At 41.2% G+C, this 7920-nt stretch overlaps 1 long non-coding RNA gene across 1 annotated transcript; it reads right to left on the minus strand.

Annotated features, from left to right (window-relative positions):
* Positions 1 to 412: 412 nt before the first annotated feature.
* Positions 413 to 7706, minus strand: LOC122434895. Its single transcript, XR_006267492.1, has 3 exons — positions 7696 to 7706; positions 7356 to 7406; positions 413 to 808 (listed from the first exon to the last, which is right to left on the minus strand). It is a non-coding gene; the product is annotated as an uncharacterized LOC122434895 (long non-coding RNA).
* Between the last annotated feature and the right edge of the window lie 214 nt (positions 7707 to 7920).

Genomic DNA, 7920 nt, shown 5'->3' on the forward strand with positions numbered 1-7920 from the left:
GTCACAGCAGTCAACTGAAAAAGCTCCCAGTGGCCAAAGTTGGAATAATTTGAGCAACAAAATATATAAAGTAGTACGGGATTATAATCCAAAATGTAAAATACATATCCCTGAAACCCTACTGATACAAATAAATGATTGAATAGCTCAATAAATGGAGAAGAACAGACAGGTTTCCTATGCAGAAGAATTTCAAATAAATTATGTATTTATTTGCATAATTTATTTATTACACCCACTCCTTAGGTGTGAGCTGTGCAGAGTGACTTCCTTCTAAAGAGGACAGAATGGAAAGGGGGAAAACACAAGCTTTTTTACAGTAGAGAGGCTCTGAAAACAACTCCAGCCAACTAATGAAGGACAATATCAACAGTGATAAATCATGTTGATAGTATATACTGTTGATAAGATATCATGAAAATAGCACTTTATTATCATGGTCTTCCTCCTCAAACCCATAACTCCAGTCCAATCATGAAAAAAATATCAGCCAAATCTCAATGTATGTGTGTGTGGGGGGGGGCACCCAACAAAATATCACCAGTCCCCCTCAAAACTGTCAGGGTCATCAAAAACAAGCAACATCTGAGAAACCAGGCAGGAGAAGAAGGGGACGACAGAGGATGAGATGGTTGGATGGCATCACCGACTCAATGGACATGGGTTTGGGCAGACTCCAGGAGTTGGTGATGGACAGGGTGGCCTGGTGTGCTGCGGTTCATGGAGTCACAAAGAGTCGGACACCCCAGTCTCCTGTCCTCCAGTCCAGTCTCTTTCCCTTTGACCTTCTCCCCTGTATGTCTCCACCCTGCAATAAATAAAACCAACAACCTATACAATCCTATAAGAGAAAAGCAGTGTTAGCTATTCCTAAATTGAAAAAGGACATTTAATAAAATCTCGCTAGATTTCTATAAGTAAGATTACCAGATTTAGCAAATAAAAATATAGTTTGTCCTGTTAAAATCTGCATTTCACAGAAAAGAATCTGAAAATGAATGGGTATGTGTATAATAGAGCCACTTTGTTATACACCTGAAGCTAACACAACATTGTAAATCAACTATTCTCCAATATTACATGAAATTAAATTTTAGAAATGAAATGAATAATTAATTGTTAAACATTTTTTATTGTATGTCTTTTTTTAATTTATTTTAATCAGAGGATAATTGCTTTACAATGTTGTATTGGCTTCTGCCGTACAATGTGAATCAGCCAAAAGTATACACATGCCCCTCCCTCTTAAACTTCCCTCCCACCTCCCTGTAAAACATTACCATTCCAAAAAAATGAGAAATAACATTTAATTATAAGCATGTCCCAAATATTTCATGGGACATGCTTATTATTAAACATTATTCCTTGTTTATCTGAAATGCAAATATAACTGAGCACCTGTGTTTTCAGTATAAGTGTGTCCCATGAAATATTTGGGGACATATTTACACACAAGAAAAGTGTTTGCTGTTAATCTGAAATGCACATTTAACTGGTGTCCTATATTTAATCTGGCAACCCTACTGTAAAGCCTTTGAGAAGAGAACCTTCCCACTGATTCCTCCTAGGCACTCAGGCATTAATCTTTCTGTGTTCCTCCAAGGAAGAGCCCAACCTAGTGAGTCATTCAGTGGCTCCATAATAAACAAGGGAATCTCCAGCCTTGCCCTCCCATCTGCAGGCTGTCTCGACTGTCAACGCTATCGTTCTTAACAGCCAACTTACTGGGGAATCAAGCTGCAGATCTCAACTGTCCCTCCCAACCTTTATAATCAATTTGAGTTGGGCAAGATGCCAGCTTTAAAAAAAAAATGCACAGAACCAACTCTTGTAACTATGGAAATAAGAGGGTAGGAAAAACCCAAGGAAACAGACAAGCTTCCCTTTTCTTTACAGAAGCTTTTCTAAATGTCACAGGCGACAATTGGTACAAACACCCCAGCCATTTCCTGGACATGTATACATATCAAAGAGAGCACGGCAAGAGTCCACTGGATTTTGCATTTTATGATTTTGCTTTCCTTCATTACTATTATTTTGTGGCATACTAAAGAGGGGATGACGGAAGAAGTCCATACAAGGTGCAGGCACAAAAGGGGTACAGGTAATAGGGGGATCATTGTCTGCAGAGAATTTAAAAACAATAATAAAACTGACTAAAAGTTGTTCTGCTTTTTATTACCCTGTGCTGACAATTCTAAACAATGTCGTTAATAAAATACTCCTCCCACTGCAACTCCCCTTCCCCCTAGAACCTTGGCAGTTCTGATATTAAGCAAGTCCATGAACCATTTTTAAAAACCCCGTTTTATGGAGTTGCTTTTTTGTTGTTTGTGGGATGATCCGTAGGAGGTGGAAAGGAGAGAAGAGCTAGATGGGGATGCTTAGGCCATCAAAACAGCAAGAGTCTCAACAGAGATGTCCCTCTCATGCACATATTGGACTATGTCTTAAGGTTTCCAAGGACCAAGAGGCAATATTATAGTCAAAGGAACACTGAAGAAGGAGTCAGAATACTTGGGTTAAGATGTGACTGCATATCTGAATTCAAAAGGTATGGCCTCTCTGAGCTTCAGTTTCCCTCCTGTCAAGTAGAGGCTCTAACCACTGCCTCATCTGTCTACTCTATCTTCTTGTATTGTGAAGCTAAGAGATAAAACATACAAGAGAAAGTGCTTTGCAAACTTCAAGGTCCCTTGCCCATGTAAATTGCTGTATTTATTGTAACAGAGACCAAAATAGCAGCAGCTTAAACAAGATAGAAGATCTGGCTCTCTATAAACATCCAAGCTTGTAGGCAGTCAATGGAGGTAGGATAACTTTGCTTCCTAAGGTCATCTAAGGACCCAGGTTCCTTCTCTGTTACTGTTCTGTTATCCCCACCACTGTCTTTCTTATCTTTTAGACTGAAAGTGAACTGCTACCCAACACAAATTCATTCTTATCCACGAGAAGAGAATCAGTGGAGGATGAGCAGTTTCCTTTAAGAGCATATGACTCAGATGTTACACACATCACTTCTGTTCTTTTCCTATTTTTTAAAACTGAGTCACATGGTCTCACACTGCTGCCACAGAGGCTGAGAAATGTACTCTCTGGTTGGGCAGCCAGTGTCCTTTTGAAATCTGAAGTTTCTATTGCTAAAAGTTAATAATGGATATGGTAGATGATATGCAGTTTGGCAACAGTTATTGTCCTTATTTTTCAGGCTAGTGGATAAAGAATTGTTTGTTGTTCTATTGCTCTGAGGAATCAGAAAAAGATGAAAAGTCCCATCTTTCTACTGTGGCTGATGAGGCTTACATACATATCAATGTTTCAAAGCAAATGATCCTGGTTTAAATGAGGAATGAATTCCTAGAGCAGTAGATTTCAAAGCACTTTCAGCTGGGGCCTGTGTGACTGTTCTCCCAAGAGAACTCTTCAGTGTGAATTTCAGTGTGAATCTAGACACATCATATGAATATAGCCCTGTGCCTCTTGAGGACCAAGCCCAAATCCCAGGGGGAACATGGAATGTAGACCACCTTGCCACTCTATAGACCGATTCTGCAAGCTCATCCTGAGAAAGTGGTACATCATCTGGTTAGTGCCCTACCATCCTCAAGCCCTTGTGTGACTGCCTCCATAATTAAACCCAGACCATTAGCTCTAACCCACTGCACCCACATCAATTATGCCAGTTTGGATAACAGCCACAGGAACCCTCCTTTCCTGTCTTCTGCCTTTCTGGAAATAACCCTGGTCATATCACATCGGTATAGTTAGAATTGCCTTGGCTTTTATAAGATGTCAAATTAGCAAGGCTGCTATGCTATGATGGAACAGAAGCTTTGTTCTTCCATACACTGATTAAAAGGTAATTTAACCTCTTCCAAAGGTGGTCTAGCCAATCCCCAGCAGTATTGACATTGTGTTAATGAGAAATTGCTCTCCAGAGTGATAAATTAGCCTTTTGAGACTAGTATGCAAACCCATCTTCACTGGATGGCCCAGCCTTAAAGAGCACACGTGGTAGTTTCATCATCCTCTGCTCCCTTCAATTACATGTGCGGGGGCCCATACGGCATATCTGAAGTCCTGGAGCTGTGCAGATTGAAATACACGCTGGCAGTCTCCTCAGCTATGCCAAGGGTCCCAGTTTGCTGCTTTCCTCGTGTGTTAGGCTCAGCTGACTAGAGCTCAGCGGCAATAGGGCTGCTTAACCCACCTTGTTTCTTAGAGAGGTAAGAAACTCAGTTTACCTTGAGAAAAAAGAGAACCAAGCCAAAAGGTCTCTCAGAATGTGGCAGGAGCCTTAGCATTCACTGAATTTAATGCTTTTGTTTTGCATCTGAGGAAACTGAGGCCCAGGGCGATGAAATGGCCAAAGTTGGGGGATGCTCAAGCAGCAGAGGTGGACTAGGACCATTTTCTCTGACAATGGGATCACTGTTTTTGACCCTCCTTCACACATCCTACCAGACTGATGACCATCTATACACCAGTTGTCACATCATCTGGAGACCCCCATTCCACCACCTTGGTGGTTTTTGTCCCAGGTAAAGAAAGCACTCACCTTGCCTAAGGATGCGAACCTGATTTTTTCCCATGTAGCAGACACAACTCTCCAGGCACAAACTCAGGTAAGCAAGAAACATTTCATATTTTTATTTTCTAATAAAGAGACCAGCTTGGTCCTGCCAAGCAGGACATACAATCCCAGACATTCTTGAGTGCTCTCCCTGACTCTGCCAGGGTGTCAAGGCTCTGGGTCTCAGGAAGTGCTAGACATCAGTGTGCACTTCTGAATCTCAGGGAGATAGAGAGGTATCATCAAGATGTCACAGACTCAGCCCACAGGGCCCCTTCAGCTCCCCAGACTGCAGCTTCTTGACTGTGCTGGGAACTGGGGGATCCCTGGTTGGCTGGGAGCCTAGGCCTTGGTCCTCTCTCCCTCAGCTCTATTGTCTAAAATCAGCCTCCTCTCCTGGTACTGTCAGGATGAAAACTATAGGGACCTGAGCTTGCCAGGTTTTCAAATACCTTTCCTGTTCCAAGTTACAGGAATATTCTCTCTTGCCTCATACTCTAGGATACCATTATAAGTCCCTAGAGGGACCCAGGCTTTTGGAAACAAGTGCCAGGAAGGAAAATGGAAGTAAGTTCTACTCTAGTCCAGCCCCAAACCTTTACCAAGACAAGAAAGAAGAGTGGGGAATGAAATGGAAAAACGCAGGGAAGGGAAATACAAATTATTTTCCCCCAAAATTATACTGCACAGAATGAAAGTTTCATGAAAGGACAAACAACCCAAATTCCAGTTCAGTTTTTCTGGGAGAAAGAATGCTGGGGGAAAGTGTCCAAGCTTCATCTTGAAAGGAGCACAAAAACCATGGGATCATCTCTCCACAGTGGGAGAGGCTACTACGTGCCCTAAAAATGCACAATGAGTACACCAACTCTTGGGCCTTCCTCACTCCTTGATTGTTCCTTAACTCCCCGCCACCTGGCTACAGACACCCCCGGTCTCCATAACAACTCGGCGAAGGTCCCCAGCATCCGGTTGTCCAGACCAGTGGCCAACTCTTTGTCTTCATCCTCTTTGACTCTCTCCTCCTTCCTGAAACTCTTCTCTGAGGGATGGTTGGTGACATTGGATCTTACTGGTTCAGCCTCTACCTTTTAGACCATGTTCTCCTTTATTCCTTTACTGGCTTTTCTCCCTTCCCTTTCCATGAATCAAAGGCATTCTCTAGGGAGCTGACCTCAGCCACTTCTATCTCTACTTGATCTTCCTTCTTGATTAATACACTCCTACAATTTCTATTGTCTTTAAATCTACATCTCCAGCCCCACTCGATTTCCTGAAGTCTAGACCCAGAATCCCACCAGTCTTTTGATTGTTTCCTGCTGGGTGTGCCACCAGTACCCCAAATCTGTCATGTTCAAAACCAACTCATCTTTCTTCCCTAAGCCAGCTTCTCTTTGTGACTTCCTTGTTCCGTTGACACATCACCAGTCTTCCAAACTTTGGATCCCTCTGTGACTCCTTCTCTCCACTGTCCTTACGTCCAATACTATTTTAATCTAAATGGATTTTAGCTCTTCACATGGAATACTTTAAGTATTACATAACAAGTGCAGAATAACGTGGAACTCTCCACCAGGACACCATCTTTCTATTAATGCTATATAACCTTAAATTAACCATGGCTATCATCTTGGCTTTTGTCCTTCCATAATTTCTTCTACACAAATAAGTATTTTTACTTAAAAGGGATCATCTTGTTTGGAACTTGTTTTGTCACTTATTATATCATAAACACTTTCTTATTCCATTAAATATTCTTTTATACAGTAATTCTCAAATTCTAAATGTGTATCAGAATTATCTGAGGGCACTTGTTAAAAATCTATTTCCCTGTCTTCCCCCAAAGATTCTTATCTAGTATTCTGGGGAGGATCTAGGAACCTGTATGTTTAACCAGTATCCCAGAAAACTCCAATGCATAGGGTTTTTGGATCCCAGCTGGAGAAATAACGTTGGTAAAGTACAATTTTTAAGAATTACCTCATTTTGTTTTGCTTGCATTTAACAATAATTTAGTTACTAATCACGACTAACATGTATTTAGACTGTTCTCCAATTTTTTAATATTATTATTAGTTCTGCACTGACTTTATCTCTAGGCTTTCTCTTTACAATTCCCTCTACCCACCCACAGACACACACACGCACACACACCATGGCCAGGAAGCAAACTGCCATTGCCTTGGTCATGTGCACATATAATTTTTCTTTAGGTAAATTCCTAGAAGTAGAATTTCTGGGTCCAAAGGATATGCAATATCAAAAGCTATAGGTATATGGTAATGTATGCAATTATATTATTCATTATATAATTATATAATAATATATTAAAATTATAGTAATATAATCATAATACAATAAATAACTCAAAAGTAATGTTTTAATTACATGATATATGTGATAATGTATCAATTTATATATGTTCAAATGGGGTTTTATTTGGACCCTCATACAAGACCTACATTTATCAATGTTAATTTCATCTGGTTATATCTTATCCATTCCTTCAGGGGTCCTGATATTTTCATGTCCTTACATTCCACTAAAAGTATTTGTTATTTCTCTAATCTCCTGCATATCTGATGTGTAGCTTGTATACTTTCATCCAAATTATGAGTGAGAAACAGTGAATGGGATAAGACTGAAAAATGTCTTACTGCTCTGTAAGAAACCTATAGTACTTAGCACTCTTGCTCGTTCTTCAAACATTAATACTTAATTTTAATAGTGATCAGCTTATGATTCTCCATCCTGTCTTTAAGGTTGTAGGGATAAAACTTACCACATGTGTGCTGAAGTTCACATCCACTGCCATCTATCTCTTGGCTTTGATCTGTCAACCAATGGAAAAAAATAGGTGTATTGGTTTTCTGTATTTATTTCATGCAGCTTAACACAGATTCATAATGCAATGCTGTATGCTAAGTCACTTTGGTCATGTCTGACTCTTTGCGACCCCACGGACTGTAGCCTGGCAGGCTCCTCTGTCCGTGGGATTCTCCAGGCAAGAATACTGGAGTGGGTTGCCATGCCCTCCTCCAGGGGATCTTCCCAACCGAGGGACTGAACCCGCATCTCATGTCTCCTGCATTGGCAGGCGGGTTCTTTACCACTAGCGCCACCTGGGAAGCCTAATGCTGGAGTGGCGCACAACATCAAGCTGTGCTGGGTTTGTGTGTCTGAGCATGGACTGAGGGCTCTGTCCATCTCAGCAGGGTAGAACTGTTGATGGCCCCTCTAGTGGGGCGAGAAGAGAGCAGGAAGAGGAAAGAGAAGGCGGGAGGCAGAGGGCTTGTGGCAAAGGGAAGCGTCTGGGATGTGAGAAAGGATGGAAGCAGAGGAGCACA

The sequence above is a fragment of the Cervus canadensis genome, chromosome X, assembly GCF_019320065.1.
Source record: "Cervus canadensis isolate Bull #8, Minnesota chromosome X, ASM1932006v1, whole genome shotgun sequence".
NCBI lineage: Eukaryota > Metazoa > Chordata > Mammalia > Artiodactyla > Cervidae > Cervus > Cervus canadensis.